Genomic DNA, 24350 nt, shown 5'->3' on the forward strand with positions numbered 1-24350 from the left:
TCAACTGCTTTGTTAATGGATGAGTAAAATTCTACTGTGTATATATGCCACATTTTTTCAATCCATTTGTCCATCGAGGGGCATGTAGGCTGATTCTATACCTTGGCTATGGTGAATAGTGCTGCAATAAATATGGTTGTACTGGTGACTTTACTGTACTCTGGTTCGTAATCTTTTGGGTAAATGCCAAGTTCCATGGGAAGAATACGTGAAGAAAAATAAATCAGGACCAGAGACACAAAGGATACATGTATTCCCTTATATGTGGAAGCTAGATTTAGCTTGGAAATTTATAAGTAAGTGTGCTGGGTGATATGCAAGTGTAAACAAATATATTAACTAAAATAAGGTGGATTCAAAGGAGATCTCAAATAGCATCACTACTTAGAAAGGCAAAATCAAAGTTCAGCAAAATAACACACTAGAAAATGGATATTCAAAAGGAGTGGGATGGGTCAAGCAGAAAGAAGTATGTGAATAAACGGGAGAAGAGGAGGAAAATGCAGTCAAGAGTCCATTTAAGAAAAATGAGGGAGGACTGGGTAGGGGGGGGAGGGGAGAGAATGTTGAAAGGGGTGACATTGATCAAGACAGATTGTATTCATAAACAGCTTTGGTTGTCAACTCCTTTGTAAAACTACTGAAAGAGAATAAAAGTATTTTTAAAAAGACAAACATAAAAAAAAGAATGAGATTAAAACTATCAAAATGAGATTGTAAGTAACTCTAAGCTATGGAGTGATCATGCCAACCCCAGTGATTGGGAGAGACTGGTCCCCTTGACTTAGATGGGGAAGGGGGAAATTTTGGCCCCAGGTAGGATCAAGAGAGGGCTTGTGAAGATGCAGGTAAGCAAAGCAATGGGGAAAGAGCATGAAGGTAGAAGTGGTCAGAGGACACAGGCTAGTCTGCCTTGTATGCTGCTCACCTTTGATGCGGTGGAGATTGTGGTGAGAAGAGTAGACAGGACACAAAGCAGAGGGACTGAAGTTTAAAGGGACTTGAGGTGGAAGACATTGGAGAGTCCTGGAAAGCCTTTGTCTAAAGAGGTGCTTGTTTTATAAACCTCTTTTCACTGTCCCAAACATCTTCACTGGAAAAGTCTGATTTTATCATTAAGAAACCAGTTCCATAGACATTGGGCCATTTCCTCTCCAAATGGAAGCTTGCCCGGGTACAGGAACATGTCTGGGAGGAATAAACCCAACATGGGCTGCAAAGAAGTGAGGAGCCGACTCAAAGGAATAGCAGCAAGGATGTTGTGGTGTGTTTCCTTTTTGGGATGTTTAATTCTTTATGGTTTGCTTGGCTGTCAGAACAGTTCATGTTTTCATGTGTGAACATCCATGGTGATCATCCTTAAGACAAAAATTCTGATGGTGGGTCCCTGGATGCCCTTGTTCAGAGCAGATGTTGTGATCAGAGCGGGGCTTTTGGTTTTCACTCTTGAGATGCTGTAAATTGCATTAAGAAGCATCTTGCTTCCCACTGCAGGCTGTATATACAAGTTACTATGGCCACATGGGAGGGAAGAAGTTGAAATGGAACCAAATGACCTACAGCTTATCCAAGTGGACCCATCTTGTCTGTTGATAGCAATCACTCACACACAGCTCTTGAGACAGAAAAGACAAATTCAATTCCACAAGAGGAGAGAGAGAGAGAGAGACAGACAGACAGACAGACAGGCAGGCAGGCAGGCAGGTAGGCAGGTGGAGAGACAGAGACAGAGAGAGACAAAGAATATATACACAGCAACTTCAACACTATTTTTCCCATTAGGGCACCATTCACAAGAGACAGAGGCGGCAAGAGGCAGCCCAAAGCCTGTACCTTCACTTAGAGAACTGCAGGGGTCTTAAGATGTAGATTCTGGGTTGAAAGGAGTATCCTCTTAGTGGGAAAGGTGTTCCCCATCTCCTGCTTCTCCAACAGGGTGATATCACCTACCCAGCCTCTCTGTTATACTGCCATTTCCCCTCCTTGAACTCTTCCCCAGGCTGCAGTCTGTACATTCCAACTTGTTGTTTGGGCTCTGCTGGAAGCAACTTAAGTCTGGATGGCAGGGTGAAAATTGGATAAACAGTCACACTGACTCTGGGGAGAATTTTTTTATGCAAACATCTGTTTCTTGAATTTGGCCATGGCAAGATCTAGGAAAAAGGAGGATGGTGATGAATGGAATCAAACCAGGAAGATACAGTCCTATCTTCCCCCCATTATCTCTTTCTCTCTCTTTCTCTTTCTGTTTCAAGCTTATAAAGCCTGTCTCCTTCTAGCAACAGAATTCTGTTTGTTTCCTGTGATAATATGTCACTCCGATGACAGTCGGAAAATACTTCTAACCTCCCCAAACTAAAACCCATATACACTATTTTTACTACGTCATATCTACTGTACAACATGGGAGAGTTTCGGTGTAATATTTCCAGAGCTGTGTATAATATAATATGCTTAGTTAATATTCTCCCCTCTATTATTCTTTCCTATTCCTTGTCCCCCTTATTTGATAATTCTTGCCATTTTTTTTATTATCTCATCCTCTCTCCTTTAATTTTTTTTTATTGTAAAGATACTATAGAGAGGGTTACAGTTACATGAGTGAGGTATTGAGTATACTTCCTCTTGAACATTGTTACCCCCTCCATTGCTTTCCCCCTACCATCCCCTCCCTCCCTCCCTTCCCCGAGTTTCTTTTTTTTTTTTTTTGATTGTGATTAAGTGATTACATAATTTCAAAGTCACAAGTTCATTCTAATTTTCCTGGAGCAAATTGTCTATCACAGTCTGTAATATATAACAGTGTTCACATGTTATATACCATATTTGTGATCAACAGCATGGGGATATTTAGTAGTGGTTCAACCAGATGAGCGGGAGTTCTTTGTTTCTTAAGTCCTGTTAGTTTTGTCGTATCACCTAACCTTTTGGATTTAGCATCCACTTATCAGGGAGACCATGTACCGTTTGTCTCTTCGTTCTTGGCTTACCTCGCTCAACATGATTCCTTCTAGCTCCATCCATTTCCCTGCAAATGCCATTATTTTGTCATTTCTAATGGCTGCATAATATTCCATTGTGTATAGATACCATAATTTTTGGATCCATTCATCTGTGGTGGGGCATCTAGGTTGTTTCCATATCCTAGCTATTGCGAACAGTGCTGCAATAAACATGGAGGTGCACGTGTCCTTGTATATTGGTTCCTGTTCAGGGCAGATGCCTAGAAGTGGTATAACTGGGTCGTAAGGGAGGTCAATCTTTAGCTTTCTAAGGACCCTCCAGACTGCTTTCCAAAGTGGTTGTATAAGTGTACATTCCCACCAGCAGTGTAATAGGGTTCCTCTTTCTCCACATCCCCTCCAGCATTTGTCGTTGGCTGATTTGTGGATGTGGGACATTCTGACTGGTATAAGGTGGTATCTCAGGGTTGTCTTTATTTGCATTTCCTTCACCACCAGGGATGATGAACATTAATTCTTGACATTTTTAAAAGTTAGTTTCACTGTAACTTTTTTCATATACTAACCTTACTCCCCTTCACTCTTGCTGTCTTACAACTCAAACTTACTACTGGTTCTCTTCTTCCCATGGTCTTTTTGTGTCTTTTTTTTACAAAAAGATCTTAGCTTCTGACCATGAAACAAAATATGCAGTATTTGTCTTTTTGAGACTGCCTTATTTCACATAACCTGTTGCTGTCTAGTTCCATATATTTCCCTGTGAATATCATTTTGCTCTTCTTTATGGCTGACTTGCTCTCCATAAGATGTATATACCATGTTTTCTTTATGTATTCATGTATTGGTGGGCACCTATGCTGATTCCATAACTTGACTGTTGTGCTGCAGTAAACCTAGATATACAGGTGTCTCTCTTGTGCACAGATTTATATTTTAATAGGTATCAACACAAGAGTAGTACAGCTAGATCTACTCTCTTGACTCATAGCCGAGACAGTACTTGAATTCCTAGCCAGAGCAAGAATGCAAGATAAATAAAAGGATACAAATAGGAAAGGAAGAAGTCAAATTATCCCTGTTACAGAAGAAGAGACCTGTGAGTGATTTTTCTGACACTTTGTCTTTGATAGAAATGCCATGCTTGTGAGTGAAATATGAACTTAGAAACAAGCTAAGTAGAGCAATCAGTCAATATTTAGGAGTCATTTAGTATATGTCTGGCAGGAGGCAATATACTAAAGTATATTAGCAAGTGTAGATGAGTACTTGTGTGTATAAAACTTAAAATTTTGATAGGAAGATTTAAAAGGTGAAACATAATAAAAGATGGTCTGTGGTTTGGCACAAAATTTCAAAGTCCTGGGGCTGGGAAGATGGCTCAGTGGTAGAGCGCTTGCCTTGCATGCCTGAGGCCCTGGGTTCGATTCCTCAGCACCACATAAGCAAAAAGAAAAAAGCCAGAAGTGGCGCTGTGGCTCAAGTGGTAGAGCGCTAGCTTTGAGCTGAATTGCTGAGGGACAGCGCCCAGGCCCAGAGTTCAGGCCCCACGACCAGACCCAAAAAATAAATAAATAAATAAAATTTTCAGTCCTTACATCAAGAACGGAAATTACCTAGCCAGGTGCTGGTGACTCGTGCCTGTAATTGAGCTACTCAGGAGAGCTGAGATTCAGAGGATTGTGGTTCAAAACATCTCAAGCAGAAAAGTCATTGAGATTCCATCTCCAATTAGCCAGAAAGGTGGACAGGAGGTATGTCTCAGCCAGATGGGAGCAAGCAAGCTGAGTAGATCTGTGAGTGAGTCCTGGGTTTAGGCACTCACACAATACATTTTAGATTATGAACAGAAGTTTCTCTACTCACATAAAGAGAGTGTCATGCCATCAAGTAATAAAATCTTGTGGCCAAGGATTGCTGTTTTCTAGTTTTTAAAATAAATTTCTTCAAGCGTAATGGCTCCTCTAGTTAGGATACTAAATTTTTGAACAATAAGCCTGTATGAACCTACTTTAAGAAAATAATATTTCATCTCAAGTGTAAACTGTGTAGGTTGTGGCAGATGCCTGATTATTCAGAGAACTGACTTGTTGAAGCAAAACTTAACAGATACATGATGTGTTCCAAGCACATACAAATGTGCACTCACATGCACACACGGACGCTGTCTACACACATGTGTGCCCACAACTGTGAAGACACAAATCAGCACAGGGTGAGGTGTTGTGTCAGTCCTTTGCTGTTAAAGATTGAATTCTGGTCTATGTTTCTCCCTCCTAGTTTTCAGTTGTCAGTGGACAGTTTATCAGCTTTGTCTTTGGATATAATCATGAGCAGGGACCAGTCCTGAAAGACAGTACCAAAAGAAATTATTAAATCATGTTTCCCTTTGTGTAGCTCCTGTTTTGCCTCTGAAGAGAGTATTCGTCCATGAAGAGATGCGAAATTAGGAGGTATGCCAGATGGGCAATTAATGTGATTTTAAATTTTCATATAGAGTGAACTGAGTTAAAGCTCAGATTTTTCAAAACAGCAACAACAGCAACAACAAAAACAAGGCCTTCTTTTGCTCCCTTCAGATGCAGACAGCATCTTGTATTGAGGATTACTCTTTTCCAACCAGTGTTGACGGCTTTCTTCCATTTCCTTCTACTTGTAAATGGCCAATTGAAAGAAGATAATTGAAGACTAGGCTGTGTGAATGCTAGAGCAAAGACGATGGTGAGTAGAAAGGGAGCCAGGCTCCCTGCGAGGGGCTGCTCAGATCATTACCCGATGGTAATTTTCATGATACCAAACAAGCCCTAAGTGCCGCTCCCATGCTTCTCAGTTGAAACTTAACTGTTCTCTGCATTCTTAGGTGAGGAGAGACTCTAAAGGCTGCACTTTCTGATTGCATACTTTAGCAACATGGGTGAGAGCTTCAGATACATTGTTGCCCACTGGATTGCGGGGAAACAGCAAGTCCCCAGAAGTATGGGTGCGGGGAAACAGCAAGTCCCCAGAAGTATGGGAAGGCAGTTATCATTCTTCTCCCACTGCCAACTGGAAAGTGAAGTAGGAAAGGAGGAGGAAGGGGAGAAAGCTTGAGAGGAGGAAGAAGAGTAAAAAGAGAAGGAGGAAGGAGGAGAAGGATAAGAAGAGGGAGGATCTTGAGATGAAGGAGAAAGAAGAAGGAGGAGAAAGAGGAAAAGGTGGAAGAGGAGAGATAAGAGGAGTAAGAAGGGGAAGAAGGGGAGAAATAGGAAGAGGAAGAGATGGAGGAAAGAAAGATTTAGAAGGGGAGGAAGAGACAGAGAGAAGGAGGAGAAGATGGAGGAGAAACATTATACAGATGAGAAGGAAAAATGAAAGAAGATGAGGAGAAAGAGTTGGAGGGGGAGAAAAAGAAGGAAGATAAAGAAAAGGAAGAGAAGGTGGAGGAGGAAGAGGAAGAAATGCGTTCATAGCCTGCCCCTGCTGATGCCCATGGTAGTTCCTTACACTTTTAATTGTCATACGTATGTTTTTGTTGGTTTCACATAAAGATTCTTCTACACAAAGTTCTGATGATCTTTGCCCAGTTGCTCATTCAAAAACATCATTTGGAATTTGATTGTAATTGCATTACATTTACAAAATAATTTGGAGAAAATGGACCTCTTGGTTGACTGCCAACTTAGGGGTGTAGGGATGTCTGCAGTCACTCCGGTTGATTTTTGTTTTTTCCTGTTCCTTAAGTTTTTCACTCTATTTTTTTTTTTTTTTACAAAACCCTTTAGCTTTTACTTTGTGGTTAAGGTGACTCCAAGAAGACGAAGGGCTTTCTCAGGCGACACACACAGTAGATCTAGCTGCTTCTCTTGTCTGCCATACTCAACAGAGTCATTGGGGACATCATTAAAATATTTAAATCAGATGATGCCACTTTTCTCCCTAAGACGTCTCACGGCTTTTATTATCTTTGCCAAAATCCAAACATGTCTCATGCTCCACAGGGTTCCCCTCGGCCTATTTCTTGTTCACCTCTTGGACTTCATTTCCCAAACTTCGTGAATAGTTATGAAGCTGCAGATCTCGGAACTGGTCTTGGCCTCTCTAACATCCCAGCCAGTTAGTCGGTCCTTATGTGGACACACTAGTCCTTATCTAGACACAGCAGTGCTTGCCTGGACACACCAGTTCTCAGCTGCTGCCCCCAGCTCCTCTTGTCATGCAGACACCAGTCTCAATTTTATTGAACTTGGATTTGAGGAGGGCTTTTGCCACCCTCAGTATGAAGTGGCTGTCATGTAACCAATCCCTTCCCATTATCTGTCCTTTTGTTTTAGTAGACATTAGGTATATCTAGTATTTTCTTATTTCTTTACTTTCCATTTCCTCTTCTCTAACCAATTCAGAACATGCATGTAAGGAACACATGGACAGCACCAGATGATTAGGTGCTGCTCCAGTGCACAGTACAGGAGATACTCAGTCCTTCTCTTTAGAAAGCTTGCTCTTTGGAGGTAGTGATGCTCTGTTTATATCCTGCTCAGTTTTAGGAAACTGCTTTATTGTGGGGGGAGTGGGGGATGTGGGCATGTGTGCACACACACATGTGTGTGTTCATGTGTGTGTGTGTGTGTGTGTGTGTGTGTGAGAGACAGAGTGAGAGAAGAGAGTGAGTTCATAGCTAGATAGAAGGGAATCCTTTAAAAATTAACTTTTTTCAGCTGAAAACAAAAACAATTTTTTTTCTTAGTTTGGTGACCAAGCATCTCAAAACAAGAGCCATGTTCCTCCCAAAGGCTCCTGGGAGGAGTCCTTCCTTGCTTTATCTCTCTTCTAGCATCTTTGGCATTGTGGCTACATAGTTGGTCTGTCTCTCCTTAGAAATGAACTATTAACATATTTTAGTCAGTTGCCAGTGGCACATGCCTGTAATCCTAGCTACTCATGAGGCAGAGAGCTGCAGATAGCAGTTCAAAGCCAGAAAAGTTGAAGAGATTCTATATCCAGTTAACCAGAAAAAAAACAAAGAGCCTGACTCAAGATGGGGCTCAAGTGGTATAGCATCAGCCATAAGCAAACAAGCCAAGTACAAGGCTCTGAGTTCAAGCCCCATTATGGCACACACACACACACACACACACACACACACACACACACGCACACAAACATGACTTAGCTATTAAGGACATGTCTTAATTGTTACAAATATGTTTGTTGTTAAGGATATCTTGAACCTGTGATGTTTTTTGGAGGATTCACTATTCGTAGCCTAGACACTCTGGAGAAGCACCCAGGTGAATAAATAAATCATCCGTGAAGCAGAATGCCTTGAGCAAGAGAAAAGGCTTATAAAATCCTAACAAGGCAATGAACTTGAAGAGTGCTGGTGACAACTCCTGCAAGAGCCAAGTTATGACACCGGCGTAGGCTCAGCCTATCCTGGCACTGTGGTAAATATTCTTTGCTTTTTCATACTAAACCATGATGGGCCCAATTGTGTTGTATGGGGATTCATTTTTTAGTTAATGTGAACATAATATTATATGAAATTAACACTTTCTACTTGAAAGAGGGATTGATCATTTCAGCACTTTAGAAGCAAACTCAGAGAATAAATTATTCTTTCTTCAATAAATCTCACACCAACAAACAATCATAAGATGTGTTATAAAAATACCTGCAACAAGAGTTAATCTAAAAGATGCCTCTCACACACAGCCCTGGGCTGCTGAGCCTGAACCCCTCCAGCCTCTGAGAGAAAATGAGATCCTGGATGCCTAGCGATTGAATGCACTGGTTGTGGATTATAGTGATTCCCAAAGTACATTTTTTTTTTAGCCGAGTGCTGGCTGAACATGGCAGAGTAGCCATCTTGCCTCTTTGAATCCAATACTGGTTATCAAGTTTCCATCTATGTTAATTTTATATTTCAAAGGCCCTGGAGTCTCCTCTGTGGTAGACTGATTCCATGTTGAATCAGTGTGTAAATTGCAGAGCAGGAAGGAGAGTACAGAAAACAAAAGATACAGAAGGAAACCGCAGGGACAGCATGGAGGGGGTATTGCCTGCAAACTTCACCTGTGACTAGAGTCTTTTGGAAGCCTAGGGAACATTACCTAATAATCTGATCCCAGATTTGTGGATGAGGATAATCTGAAATGGTCAGTACCCAGAGGGGTAATGAAGGTACAATAACGCACTAACTGAAGGCTGTGTAACAACCCGTTTGTTTGGCACCGAGAGATCACAGTGTTGCAACCAACCACAGCCCAGAATGTCACTTCTCAAAGTTTAAGACCATCACCATGAAAGTGTCATCAACACTTTCATTGGAGTATCTGGAATTGCTGGCTAAACATTAAGTGCTCAGAAGTGGTCTGCTAGGACTCCATCACCGACAGGAAACAAGGTAATGATTTGTCATTCTGGGCTTCTGGGAATCTGCAGCACAGCTCTGGATTATGTCTGTTAGCCTTCCTTCTACTCTTTGGAGAAATGTCTCAAGAAGGCCAGAGAGCCACACCTCCATGTCGGTCAGAGGCCCCTCTTCTCCCAACCTCCTTACCCTAACATCCCTTTCTTGATTCTGATACTTCCACTATGGTTCTGTCATGGGTGCTAATTAAGATTCTCAGGGAGAGGAGGTCTATGAGAAGGCTTCAGTTTATAGCAGACTATAGACTGAAGAACTACAGAGTCCTATCTAGGCTCAATTTTCTAAAAGACTATCTATTCTTTCATAAACATAACTTAAGAGGTGTAAAATAGAGTTAACAATAAGTTTTTTTAAAGTATTGCTTTTTAACAAATTCCATAAAATCAGTTTCTATGCAATGTTTGATCCATGGTCTAAGTCTTCGTTTAATCTTTGATAGTTACAGATCAGAGCCCGCCATGGCAATGTGTGGATGGAAGCTGAACATGTGAAGGGAGAATTTCTGCATGGGGACTTCCTGGTTTAGGGCAGTGGATTCCTCTGCTTAGATCAGACTAGAGAGGATGATTCAGTGATATAACAGTGGGAGGGAAGATATGGATCAACTGTGTCTATCCAAGTACTGCTGATGTAAGTGGTTAAATCCAGGGTGAAGAGGATAAATGTAGGCCAGGAAAGAGAAAGGAAATCTCAAGGTGGGCTTTCAGGGTTCTATTCTGTGGATTGGGCTAGAAATATGACTTCTGGTCCTAGAATAAGGTCCTCAGCAGGGCAAGCAAATAGCATGAAACCTTCTCCCTACTAAAGAGATTGTGCTTAGCAGACTCTGGTCCAAGATGAAGCTACATAGTACATAGATTCACCATATTTCAGAGCTACTCAAGCACTTGCTTAGTAGATGTAGGGCCCAGGCAATTTTTGACTCAGACTAAGAATCAGCTGTGAGACGAGAGACTGAATAGATGGTTCTACTTCATATTGGGAATCTATAAGAGTAGGTCAAATTCAAATCCACGGAGTAAAACCACTGCTTTTCTGTAGCCTAGGAACAGAAGCCAGAACCTGAATCTAGAAATCATTTGTTGGTCCATTTGCAAGATGTGGGCTTGGGAGATGTGAAGGAAGCCCGGCTGGAACCATCTCAGCTCATGTTTGCACCAGGACCCAATTTTAAGCTGTACTTTATTAACTTTGTATTGAGTGTCTACTCTGTTCCATAGATTGAACAGGTTCTTGAATTCTTTGGCCATAAAAATTTATTAGGATGGTTTGTTATTTTAATCTCAGAGATTAGAAGATAGAAAACCATCATTTATACAAGATAAATTATTGGAATAGTAATTATTTTTAGAATACAAATGTTTGTTTCCTATTGCTACTATAACAAATTATCATAATCCTAGCAGCTAAAATAGAGGTGTTGGAAAACCTGGTTTACTCTGGAGACTGCATTGGCCAATTCTCTGCCTGGCCTTAATTGGCTTCTGAAGGTTACCAGTACTCCATGGCTTGTGGCCTCTTCCTTAATCCCTCTAACCTCTTTCTTCCATTGTCACATCTACTGTTGATCACTGTCTTTCCTATAAGACCCAGTGATCAGATTGGTCCTACCTTAAAAATCCCACCTACCTCAAGATTCATAATCAAATCTGCAAAGTCTCTTTTAGCCCCTAGAGTAACATCTTCAGAGTTTGGAAAGATTAAGAAATAAAATCAATTTCTGTCTTGTTTTGTTGCTTTGAGTTAAGGTTTTACCATGTAGCCTGCCCTAGCCTTGAACTCATTATTTTTCTTCCTGAGTCTCCTGAGTGCTGAGGTTATGGGCATGAACCATCACACCCAACTTTATAAATTACTTTTTTTAAAAAGTTGTTTCGATTGTACTGGGGATTGAACTTGGGGCCTCTTGCTTGCTAGGCAGACACTCTACCAATGAACCATGTCTCTAGCTCCTGTTTTCTTTTCTTTTTGGTGGTGGCAGGGGCGGGGGGACATTGAACATTACTCTGTCTTCCTTAGGTGAGCATGGAAGCGAGGGCTTTGAGTTAAGGACAAAAGGCAGCCATATAGAAGGGAGAATGTTAACTTTTGCTGAGGTTGGTATGGAGCAGGGCAGGGAGCAGAGGCAGGAGTCCCCAGTTCCTACAAGAATTTCAGTGGAAAATGGCTGTGGAGACTCCAGAGTCCCCAGGAAACGGCATCTCTAAGTTTTCTGGAGCAGTAGAACCAGGACAGATGGCAGGAGCAACTCTGGGCAACATCATTCTTGTGTAGCTAAAGAAGTAGCCACAAAGGCAATGACCATGATAGAGTAGAGCCCGCTAGCTTTCTAGTCCCACAGAACAGATTCTTGGTTGACTGACCTCATGGAACATACAGTGGAGAAAGATATCTCCCCAATGACAACAGATCCAATATCAATTTGGGCTGACCAGAGGATTTTCAAACAAGATTCAATATCAGTGATCGAGTTTCAAAAACACAATTGTGCTTGGGAAGTCACACTTCTGGGCGTGATAAACTTCTTGTTGTGATCACAGGAGGAGACAGGTAAGGGCAGAGTTTTCTACCAACAAGATCAAGTCTATAGAGTGGGATTAGCAACAAAAGGGCATCTCACTCCCGCATGGTGCTTCCTCAAGATCTAAACCTCAACCAAACAACCTACTGGTTATTCAGATTCCTTTCATGGCAGATATTATCTGAATAACAATAACCGTGTTAATAAGTATATTCAGCAGAGAAGGGGGAGAAAAAAAGGTGGTAGGGTATTCCCAAGAGGAAAATTAATTTCTTTTTATAATCTGCCATAGTTTATTTCACATATTCATGACCCGCCCAGTATGTTTTTTTTTCTTTATGACGAGCCATAAAAATGACAAAATACATTAGCCAAGTTCTTCGTTTCTGCTAAAATGACCATATTCAAAAATAATAACAGAGACTTGTATCAGCAATGCAAAAGATGCATGAAGTAATTGGGGCTTAATTTGTACACAAACTGTCAAGGCAGTTTTCCTCACGGCCTGCATCTTCTGAATTCATTAGTCTCTAATTACGGCCAGTGGGGACCAGCAGTTAGAAGGTTAAAGAGGTTCTGACAGGCCTAATCATTGCTCAGGAAGCTGAAAATGTATGCAAAGTCTCGGCAGATGGGGTGAGAGCGGCTTCTGCCAAGTGATAACTGTTATTCCTTTGCACCTCCAAAGCTGTCATCCTAATAGGCACATTTTAAATTTATTAATGCTCTAGTTACAATGCATACACAGTCTCTAATGGTATGTCATTCTGAGTATATAAACTGAGCAATTAACACGTATTACCTGGTAATGGTAAAATTATTTGTTGCCTGTTTGATTTTTGTATGTGTGTGTGTGTGTGTGTGTGTGTGTGTGTGTGTGTGTGTGTGTGTGTATGTGTGTGTGTAGGGGGGAAAGATCTCTTTATTCTGGTAAAAAAAAAAACTGTCCCAGGAAAAGCTTTCCTTTGTTAAAATGGCCTGGGAGTCACATTGTAGAATGGATTTCATTCTGTTCTTTTAATATAACAAACCCATCTACTTGTCTTCACCCCTGTTTTCCTCAATAGTTCAATCTATTACAGATTTCTGACCTGTCACCTCAGACTTTGATTAGGCAAAAACAGAATGACTCAGTTGAGATGCCTATTTAGACTTTTGGAAGGAGAAAGAGAGCTCCAAGCTTGTATGACCAGGCTCTTTAAAGAGAGAATCTATCCAGGGTCCTGTGACTTCATGCTAACTAATCAAAGTAGAGCTATAGATTTGCTTTATAGTCCCAGATCCACAGTCATCAATCTCATGGCCTTCTTTGGTGGCCTCCCTGATTTTCATTTTGATTGCTTTAAAGCTAACTAATCACCAGCAAGAAATGGCTGAAAAAAAATGAGGTCTCTTGTCTTTCCTGTGACTGTTGATATGACTTGGGAAGGGTCTTTAATTAAATACAGCATTTAGTATAACAATGTTTTGCATGTAGAGTGCAGCAGAAATGGAGACAGCCAGAATGGATAGCACTTAAACTATAGGCTTGGGGCCCGCACAATTCAAAAGCATCCCCATAGCATTATGAGGTGTTTATCTCAGCAACAGAGCAATTATCTGTCCAGTGACTAACTACCAGTCTAGGCACCCAATAGCCCATTATGGTTAATTGATTTACACTGTATGGGAGTTATGTAACAATAGCACTAAAAAACATCTTGGAGACTTTGTTAATTAAAAACTATGATTACATTTCCATCATAGGTAACTTGTTTAAGATTTTTATACCATGCAGAAAAGGCATCAGATTATTTAGGTAATGAGTTTTCTTTGACAAGGACCAAATAACTCATCCATGTGCTTTTATAGGAGGCTGGAGGAATAGCCCTGGTTGCTTAGTCAGTACAAACTGTGTAGCCTCAAGTAAGTGTCTTCATTTCTCTGACTTTTAATTCTGTCACCCTCATGGTGAGAAGTTGGCTTTGTAACTGCTAAGATCTCTTTCACACCAACAGGAGACAGTCTTATGAATTCCAGTGCTGGGTAGTAGCAAAGTGTTGTTCAGTTGCTTCAGAGCCCTACTACTTAGGGGCAGGTCAGGCTCTTTATCTCATTTTCCCTTTTCAATGTGGTCATTGAAACTGCTTTGTGATCATTCTGTTTATTTATAACTTTTTTTTCTATATGTGCACGGTAGATTTTTCTGGCCCCTTGCTGGAGTTTTGTTGAATGAGATAGTTGTTCATTTTTAGAGATTTAAAAAGTAACTTCATACTTTAATGGGAAATCCAGGGAGGAGAGTCTAGACATGCCTGTGGTGGATGCCAGCTTGCTTGATATGATGTGGCACAGTGGAGAGAAGGGATGCTATTTGGGTTCTATGACCTGGGAGTATCTCGGGCCCCTCAAGTGGTCTCCCCTAAGCAAGAGTACCCTCTTCATCTCTTATCAGCTATCTGACCACTAGCAGCCCTTATTTCCCTGGATGTGGAGTGAAAATTTTAGAGGGTTGAATGCTCTCTGAGATCTGTTCATCAATGGCATTTGATGAATAAGGAATTTCCTAGAAATGAAAGCTTTTGAAGTCAAATGGCGTTTAGAGGAATCAGCACGTGGAGAGAGAAAGTGGGACCCTGTATGCCATTTGTGAGAGAAAAGTTTGCCCAAGGAAAGCCTCCTTTTGTAGATGTCAGGTTCTGGTATCAGCCACAGCTTATACTATTGTAAAGGGGAAAGAGAAGCTCAGATTATTGGTTCAAGTGAACCAATCTACTTGGGAATCATGAGGCCACATTCTTATACACATCATCTGACTGGCTTAAACTCTCCTAGAGGTGACACTGGAGGTCACTCAGTAAAAGAGTGTGGGCAGGAGGGACCACTCAGCCTCCCAGGAACCGGCCTGTCACATTAAGGCTATCCATGTTGTAAAGTATGTTGCAACGGATCGACCACCTACAGCCAAGGCAGAGAAGCTCATTCAAAAGTGGGCATCAGAACTTGCGTTTTATTTTATTTTTTTCTGAGATAAGGTCTTCCTGAATACCCAAGCTGATCCTCAGCCTCCTCAGTGCTGAAAGTACAGGCATATGCTACCATGCCAATCTTAAGCCTGCATTTTAAAACAAGCTGAGCTAAGCTAGGTAGTCCTTTTGTTTAACTGAACTGGAGAACCAAGGCTCTTAGAAAGCAGAGCCTAGTATGTTCTGCCCTCCGAGAACAGAGCTATTCATAGTCCACTCTGTGTAGTTGACTGACTACAAGTCTACTCTGTGATGAGGATTGAGTACTGGGTGCAGAGTTTCCACACATTGGAACTTTCCAGAAGCAAAGCCATCAACTACAGGTCAAGGTTGATACAGGCAATCCCAATTCTGCCTACAGATGCCACTTGCCCAGCATAAATGGGTTTCCATAACAGGAAGATGATGGTCTTTGTTGGTTTGAGTCACTTTTACCTGTGGCCTTCACTGTCCGAATTCCATGGGCTTTGATTGTGGAGATTCCATAACATGGAAGGCACCAAGAAAAGCCACTCCTAATGCTTTGCATCCACATCTGTACTGTTTTCCAGGTATGTCCATTGTGGCACATGCTGAAGTCCACAGGCCACTGCACTTTCCAAGAACTGCATTAACTCCCCAAACCAGAAAAGAAAATGAGGCCTTCACAGAATGCAAATCCATTAGCAGAGTTTCCAGATTTCCTGTTGGAGAATGACAGCTAGCAGCACTGTAGCGTAGCCATGGAGTAGAATCTGTAGCCATGGAGTAGAATCTGTAGCCATGGAGTAGAATCTGGGCCCAATCTGCCTAAATTCAAATTCTGGTAATACCCTATATTTATGTAACTATGAAACTGTGCTAATTTCATCCAAAACTCAGTTTCCATATCAAGATAAAAAATAACAGTATTTCCATTTCAGGGTTGTCCTAAGGATTAAATGGGTTAATAAATAAGTTTGAGGTTCTTGGAATGGTGATCAGGAAAATCAAGTGTTCATTAATGTTAGCCATATTTATTTCTGGTCATTTAAGGGCAGGGTCTGTGTGTGGGGGGGGGGGGGGTGATCTGTGCAGGGGCAGTCATCAGCCATATGGTATGGCAGAGGCTGGGTTACTGAGAGGTCCACCCTGGGAAATCTATTGATATTGGGCTGAGTGCCTCTGGCAAGGGACCTCAAGCTTAGAAGGGCTCTTTGTACATTTATTTTTTTCTTTTATTTAGTTAATGGGGCTGGAACTCTGGACAGGTGCACTGCCCTTGAGCTTTTTCTGCTCAAGACTGGTACTCTACTACTTGAGACACAGCTCTATTTCCAGCTTTTTTGGTGGTTAATTGGATATAAGACCCTCATAGTCTGTCCTGCCTAGGCTGGATTCGAATCATGATCAGCAGATCTCAGCTTTGCTGAGTAGCTATGACAGAGTCATTAGTATCCTACCCTGTATAAGGTTTAATGCTCTACTTCTACTGCCTTAAAGTTCTTAAAGATTTCTGACAAGGAACTTTACATCTTCACTTTGTACTAGACTCATAAATTATGTAGCTGGTCACATCTACATGGGTTGTTGTGGCAAAATGTTAAGGTCTAGGCAGTACTGAATTAAAAATAAACCACCCTCATATTATCTTGTCAAAAAAGGCCAGTTGTTCCCTAAAGAAAATCTGATAACTGGGCTAAGATAAATATTTTATGAATACCTGTATGGAGCTAGTGATTACTCCTTTGTCTTAAGTGGTGCCATTTAATATGAATAATATTGCACATTTCTGTTTGTTTCAAAAACTTTGAATTATCTAGTCAACATTAAAGCCAATGGGAGTTGGAACAGTTTTTTGACAATACGTAGGATTGTGCCAGGGCTTCAAGCTTACTGTTCATGTGCACCACCATTGAAGCTATGCCCTCTATTCTTTTTCCTTCAGTTTGTTTTTGATATAGGATCTCACAAACTCTTGAGCATTAACAAAAAAGAAAGCATACGTGATATGATTTACCTGGCTATGAACCAATTGTAGATTTGATCTCCATATTTGAGAAATAGAAACCTGAAGGACTGTCTGTAGTAGTTTGCTCTCACCAAAATGTGCACTTTAGGAATTGAAACATCTAAAAGAAGGGCAGACACACCAATCTCCCTGCTGCTGACTGCAACATACCTGCAGAAATGCTATGGGAAAAGGTATACTCACCTCCACCACTCAATACGATTTCTGGGCCTTCACCAATCATAAGTTTGGGTTTTAGGGTGTAAGTGGACTCACTAATCTATGGAGATGGCCTAGATGAAAGGAAATCGTTTTCAGATTTATTTTTATTATCTTTCAATAGTTGCACAAATGGGTTTCAATCCAACAGATTAATTTATGCCTACAATATAAAGTTTTCAAAGGGGCTCACTGACAAAGTTCAGGCCACCAGCCCCAGCCAGTTTATCCAAAGTCCTTTCTTGAAACTGTCGATTCACATCTTAAGGAGATTTCTGTCATATTTAAAGGTTAGAACAAAAAAGAATAAAATCAGGTTGTCTGCAAGGAAATGGATACAACTGGAGGTCATGCTAAATGAAATAAGCCAGACTCAGAAAGACAAATGTGGCATGTTCTTTCTCATATGTGGAATTGGAATCTTTTGAGAGTAGAAGGAAAGGACACCACTGGCAGGGAAGATGGAGAATAAGATGACAACCAGGGGGCGAATATAGTCAAAGTACGAAAATACCATGAACTCTGATATCTCATACAATGTTTATACACTAACAACAAAAAGGAAAATTTCAAGAGCAGGAGCAGAGGAGATTTTACTACAGGCAATGGGTTATCTGGTGGACACAATTTGTTCTACTTCTAATGTACATTCTTTCTTTCTCTCAGGGCAGACTTAAGGCAAGAGTGGTTTTTCTTTCTTTTTCCTCTGTCTGCCTGTCTGTCTGTCTGTCTGTCTGTCTGTCTGTCTGTCCTGTCTATCTGTCTGTCTGTCCTGTCTGTCTGTCCTGTTTGTCTGTCTGTCTGTCCTGTCTGTCTTTCTGTCTGTTTGTCTGTCTATCTGTCTTTCTCTCTCTCCCTCTCTCTCTCTCTCTAGGATGTAGACAGAATTACTTTCATCTAGAGGTCCCTGAATCTTGCTAGAGACACTTTGGTGTTCCCGAATACCCCTGAGCTGCTCCCAAAGTATGAGGAAAATGGATAATGATTGGGAAGAAGTTGAGCACGGGAAGGGCATGCACCTTCTTTCCCTGTTGGAGCTGTCTGCCGGGAGGTTTTGTGAAGATCACATGGATTTAATGCCAGTTCTCAGGAAGGCCCTCCTGTTGTATCCTTCAGTTCCCCCTTTCTACTATTCATCAGTGTCTGCTAATTAGAAAATCAACTCTTATTTATACCAACAGTTGCCAACACCCCCACCCAAGACAGCTAAATGAGGAGGATAGATGAGCCAGTCTTATTAAAAATGATTTAAAATTTATCAGTTCCTATTTATGTTCCTTTTATGTCCCAATCTTCTACAGATTTAATGAGTCCAGATGAGAAGGTTTTGAGGTATAGCAATTTATCCCTTGAGTAACACAAAACTTGATTATACTTGAGTAATATTCATGACCCTAGCAGCAGAGATGACAACAATGGCTAACATTGCCAAGCATTTGTCCTGTGCTAGGCACAGTACTCACCACTGTGCATACATTATCTCATTTAATCCTCACAAAACACCTGTGGAAGTAAATGTTGTTGTCTTCATTTGTGTATAAGGAAACTAAAGTTCAGAACGCTTAAGAAATAAGAGTTCACACAGGTGACGTTATATAAGCCTCTATTTTCTATCCTAGGTTTTCTTAGTCTGATATTCCTTGGTGCATGGCCCTTGAACCAGGGAAATCAGAAAACTCTAGGGATCTTCAACTTCCTGGGTCTTGCCTTCAACTAAGGGAATCAGAATCTCTAGGAGTATAACCCTGGAGTCTGCACTTGAAACACATTCCCCAAGACACTCCTATGCACTCTAAAGTTTGAGAATCACTGTCTGGCTTCTGAGATGTTTAAAACATAGCAAGGTTATTGGGTGTGAGAGTGTGTTGTTAACTTGGAGGGCTGAAATTGACTTCCTTCTAGTGGACCAGTGGGGAAAAGTGGAGGCAGAGACTTGCGTTTTAGTCCTTGATTGGGTTTATGTAATTTATTTAACCTCTCTTGGCCTCTAGTTTTTCATTTGTAAACCAGGAAGTCTACTCCTTTTTAAAAAAATTTTTCTTTTCCAGATGGTTGTGAAGATTGAAGGAGAGATCAGAGTAGAATGAAATTTATAATGTAGAAAGTATTCTACAACTCTATGGCCTATTAACCACAGGTTTGCCCAGGACTAGGGAGCAGAAACAGCAATCTGCATGATGCTGGCTCCTTGAAAAGATGCAGAGGAGATACAATAAGCAGCAAATCCTCCTAGGGCCTGGGCATCTTTGAATTAGTACCATTTCTTAGGAAAGAGCATTTCCCCTAGGACTTAGAGGAATTGTTTCCTTCTAAGCAAAGAGTGTACACCGTCTTTCTGCTGCTGGCCTTTGTTTACCTGCCTGTGTCATATAAGACTCAGGGCTGCTCTCTGCCACAGCTTGTCCCCTATGAGAAGGTAGAAGATTAGCACCTGCCCTTCCCTGGTCACACCCTCTGTCACCACCAAGTCTCTATCAGTGTGATTGAATGTTCTGTACTTGCCAGGATTAGTATGGCTATGGATTGGATAAGGGTGCCTCAAAGAACTATATGTTGAAAGTTTGGTATTCAGACTGGTATCATTGGGAGATAGTGTAACCTTTAAGAGGTGTGGCCTAGTTGGGGACCTCAGACCCTCCCTGTTTCTCTCTTTCCCTTCCTGGCCTCTATGAGGTGAATAGGTCTCCTCTAACAACATATGCTGTCACAGGCCCCAAAACAGCAGGCCAGAAGAACACGAATGGAGACCTCTAAATTGATTGTCAACTGAAGCCTTTTCTGTTTTAAAATTGCTGAAATGAGGTAAACCTGACTACATACATACGTATTCTTTTATTTAATCCTCATGGCCATGCAGTGAAATCAACACTTCAGTTATCACCGTTTTATGGGTGAGGAAGCAGGCATCGGGAGTTTAACCTGCCTGAGCTTGTGAGTAGTGAAAGTCAGGACTCAGTTCTTCTCTCCTCCAGAAAGCTCTCAGGAAAGGCTGTTTGAATAGCTCTGTGCCTGGAAGTGTAAGAAGCGTTATGCTATTCTAAGGCCTCGGAAGGAGTGTCCATATTTGAAAGCAATCTCTTCCTTTCCCTGGCCCTCTACAATGTGGCCTAAGTTATTCAATTAGGAAGGGAAATAATTGGCAGTGCAGAACGCCTCTAGCAGTGGTAATTACCTCCAGTGCCTTGTTGGAATAGTCAAGCTACATTTCAGTTTATGCTGTAAAACCTTAATTATAATATAAACAGCTGCCCTTCAGCCCTGCAGGGCAGCCTTCCCCCTCCCTGCCCCGCTCTGCCTTCGTTCTCTGGTCTGGAATGGTACTCCCTCATGAGTGGTCAGGAAGGTTCAGGAGTGGGAAGGTACTTTGGGGTAAAGGGAAGCTGGTTCTAGTATGTGCAGAGAGGCTTAAGAGGCTAAACTCAAGGGAGCCTCTGTCAGATAGCTATCTTCAAATAAGGAAGCCATAGGCAGCAGCTCCATCTCAGTACCAAACACAGTAGAGTCTCAGGGGCAAAAGTCTCTAGAAGTGAGCTGTCAGCACCATTCTGCTTGGATGGGGTTTGGCAGAATATTATGTGGTTTCTGGGTAATTATCTCTTTTCATCCACTCCCTGTGATGGATAATAGCCTTTCCTTCTGAAATCAGGCTCCATGATTGAAATGGAGACCTACAGAGTATAGGTAGGACCTATACACCAGGTAGTATACTAGACATTGTCACAAGCATTTCCCCCATCAAGACTTCCTAGCACCTGCATATCTGGGACAATAACAGCCCAGTCCACTTGGCTGTTGGGGTAAATATGCCTTTGAAAGTTTAATGGAAGATGAGGTTTGAAATGCAAACCACTCTGTGAAACACTTGGGCTCAGGTTCAGGTAGTTTGTGGATAATAGACAGTTTTACTCACAATGGAGTCAAAGGAAAGATTTGTTACCATCAGGTATCCAAGAAGATCTAAGAACGGGATGGTGATGAAGAAGAAGAATCAATAATGGCTAAAGAGACTGATTGCTGGGTTCACAAATCTGCCTATTAATGTTGGCTCTGACCCTCTCCAAGGTGCAGCTCTGTGTCAGCTGATGACTGGATTTAGAATCTATGAAGAAAAGACCAGGAGTCAGAGTAGTGGAGTGGGGTCATCTGATGGTTGGGATGGTCAATAATATGGTTTCCTCCACTCATGTTCTCATTGATTATTATGGGAAAGATGGACAATGTGGGCTTCTGGGTGATTCTCAAAACTGAGGAAGTATCCTAGTCCCCAGAGAGCAAGAAAAAATCATTAGACAATCTTTTTGAAAGTTGTTTCCTCCTTTATTTAATTTGATTTCTGTGTGTTTTATAAATGTGTTTGATATGCAAATTAGGACATTTATCTAATTTGCCGCATATAGCTATGTCATGTACATAAATATATGATGCATATATTCATGGCCAAAATTTTTGAAGCCAATTGGGCGACATGCTGTTATGATCCCATGAATTTCTCGTAAATGAAAAAAAAGCAAACAAACCATGCTTGAGGGATGGTATTTCATTTTGATGACTTGGAGTGATAGTAATTATTCCTCATGGAGTATCTATGATTCTGATCTCCCTATCCATCTTGTAGAAACAAGGTGACATGGAGACACACAGAAACTCTGGTGCTGAACTCCCTGGAACATACTGAAGCTGACCTACCTGGATTCCACACTTGCTCTGTTACTCGAGCCATGTGTCATGGGGTAAGTTATTCAGCTCATGTTTGGTAGATGGGTTTATATCCCTGTAGTGGGGATGGTCAAATGAGTTAATACATGTATAGTGGCTATAATAATATTTGAACCTGAGTACCCAGCCAGTAAATGCTAGTTAAGTGGAATTTTACTAAGAAATGGATCTTCAGGGAATGGAGGGGACAGCTGACATTTACCTCCTAGTTGAATGATGCTAAAGTCTCTGTCTTGGGACCTATAGTAAAATGGTTCCAAGTTCTTATCACAACAGTTGGATATGGGAAGGTATGTCTGCTTCTGTTTCTAAGAATCTTCACTTCCAACCTCCTAAATGCATCCTCTATGTTTCCCCAACTGGAGCAGGGAACTGGACATTGGCAAACTTCCCTTTCAATGTGAAGATTCTCAGCAAGCTGGCCTCATGGCCTTCATTCTAGCAAGTGTGTTCTTCCATCCTGCTGTGGTCCTCCAGTTTTTCAAGCCCTCTTTGCTCCCTGGAGAGATTCTACAGTCTTGGAGAGATGAAGATAAAGCCTATGAGGGTCTTGCATTAAGAAAAGTTATGCTGAGGACTTGGAAAGCAAAGGAAGAACTTCTGCTAGACAGGGTCTACATGGCTAGATGATGACTTAGTTGTTACCGTACCTTCCCACTGGTTTTCCTTCACAGTTCTTGGGCACAACATCCACTTGTTCTGACTCTATAAATTCTAAAAGCATGCTGTCTTTTCCATAAAGATTTGAAAGTGTCTTGTGAAGTTTCAGTGACTTTGTAACACCCAGGTTGCTTTAACCCAAGCTTTCTCTTCCAATAGCAGATGCTGTATGCAATTGTAGGCCCATCTAATCTTTCGAGAGCTTTTGGGGGGTAGGGGAAGAAATATTGATCATGATGGGAAGAAGTTATATTACTATAAACTTTCCACAGAGGATGGCCAGCTCCATCTGACTACCAGGCTTTGGCATCCTTACCTGCCCTCTTCCAGCATCAATGATTTCTCCTCCTCTACTTCCCTTTTCCTCAGGAAAAGGGAAGAGTTTTTTGAGGGCTGAGGGTTTTTTTCCTTTTTATATTAGAAGTGGTCAGAGACTAACAATAAGTAAAATATCCAGCAAAAAAAGGGGAAACTTGCAATGTTCCAAGATACTTTAAATGGTGCACTTGAAATGCATTAGGATAGAAATTGAAGTCCTTGAGTGGATTTTAAAAAATATTCTTTTTATTTCACGTTAACCTGAGTTCAACTTTCTCTTTTCTATTCATTTCCTAGAAATCCTTCTTTAATGAGAAGCTAAAGGATGATGCACACATTGCTCAGTAGTGGAGAGACTGAGCCGGGCCAGCTTCATCTGTGAATTCTCTCTTGGTAGATGATGAACTGAGGCTACTTCTCTCCAGAGACAATCAAAATAACACTTTGTGGAAATCTCTGGCCAAAATAAAAATGAGTTACTCCCATGGTTATAAAGTCTTTTTGTGTGTCACTTTTCCTGATTCCAGTGATCCAGTTGCAGGTTTACAAGTCTGGGTGGAACCATATTCAGCTAAATGAAGATAAAGGGTCACTTTTCTATATGAGCAGAAAACACCCAAGGATGGTAGGAAAATCCTATGTATTAGCAGACTCATAAAAGCCAATTCCTAAAGTAAAAAGACTATGTCCCTCCAGAGTTACCACATGCCTTTCCTTTTGAGTTCATTTATATTTCAAAGCCAATTTGCCCAGGAATAAATCTCTTTAGCACACTTAACTAACACCTGGAGATATGTCCCAGGGGAGCCAATGTCCTAAATGAACTGTCTCAACAAAGGATTTGACAATAGCATTGTTGATTCTGGAAATTTCACCTTCAGGAAAAAAAATCATGAATAGAATGCTGGGAAACATAGAACACATGGAATTTAAGAATCTACAAATCAAGTCCAAACTCCTAAAAAGAAGGTTTGGGTGTTAATTAAGTATATAGCAAAGAAAAGGAGCAGACTTGTGTAGTCCTGAAGTTTAGAATTGGTCCATTTACCTTAATTAAATAAACCCAGCTGGCTGTTAGACTTGGGTTTGTGGTAATTTCTTCCCATCCATCTAAAAAAGGACATGCAATCTTCTCCCTCCTTGCTTCCTCTTCCCTCCCTCCCTCCCTCCTTCCTTCCCTCCCTTCCTTCCTTCCTTCCTTCCTTCCTTCCTTCCTTCCTTCCTTCCTTCCTTCCTTCCTTCCTTCCTTCCTTCCTTCCTTCCTTCCTTCCTTCCTTCTTGCCTGCCTGCCTGCCTGCCTTCTTGTAAAAAAATTTCTTGGGATCACCAAGGTAGCCCCAGGAAAGCTAAAATTAAGCTTCAAAGATTGTTTTTAATTTTGATTCATGTGTACCACCTTATCTTAAAAGGAAGGTAAGGTTTATTAAATACTTTTCTTGAGATGTGATTAGCATACAATAAACCTATCTAACTGATAAAATTGTTTGGAGTCACAAATTCAATGCAATTAAATAAAGGAACGGGTACCAAAATGTCTTATACAACGCTCAGTATTATCCCTAAATTTAAATAT

The 24350-nt window shown here is 41.1% G+C and overlaps 1 long non-coding RNA gene across 1 annotated transcript; it reads left to right on the plus strand.

The window, feature by feature from the left end:
• The first annotated feature begins 19361 nt into the window (after window positions 1–19361).
• Window positions 19362–23244, plus strand: LOC122109494. The gene is made up of 3 exons (XR_006147706.1): window positions 19362–19885; window positions 21699–21813; window positions 23075–23244. It is a non-coding gene; the product is annotated as an uncharacterized LOC122109494 (long non-coding RNA).
• Window positions 23245–24350: the final 1106 nt, after the last annotated feature.

This window comes from Dipodomys spectabilis, unplaced genomic scaffold (assembly GCF_019054845.1).
Source record: "Dipodomys spectabilis isolate Male_0828 unplaced genomic scaffold, ASM1905484v1 ptg000069l, whole genome shotgun sequence".
NCBI lineage: Eukaryota > Metazoa > Chordata > Mammalia > Rodentia > Heteromyidae > Dipodomys > Dipodomys spectabilis.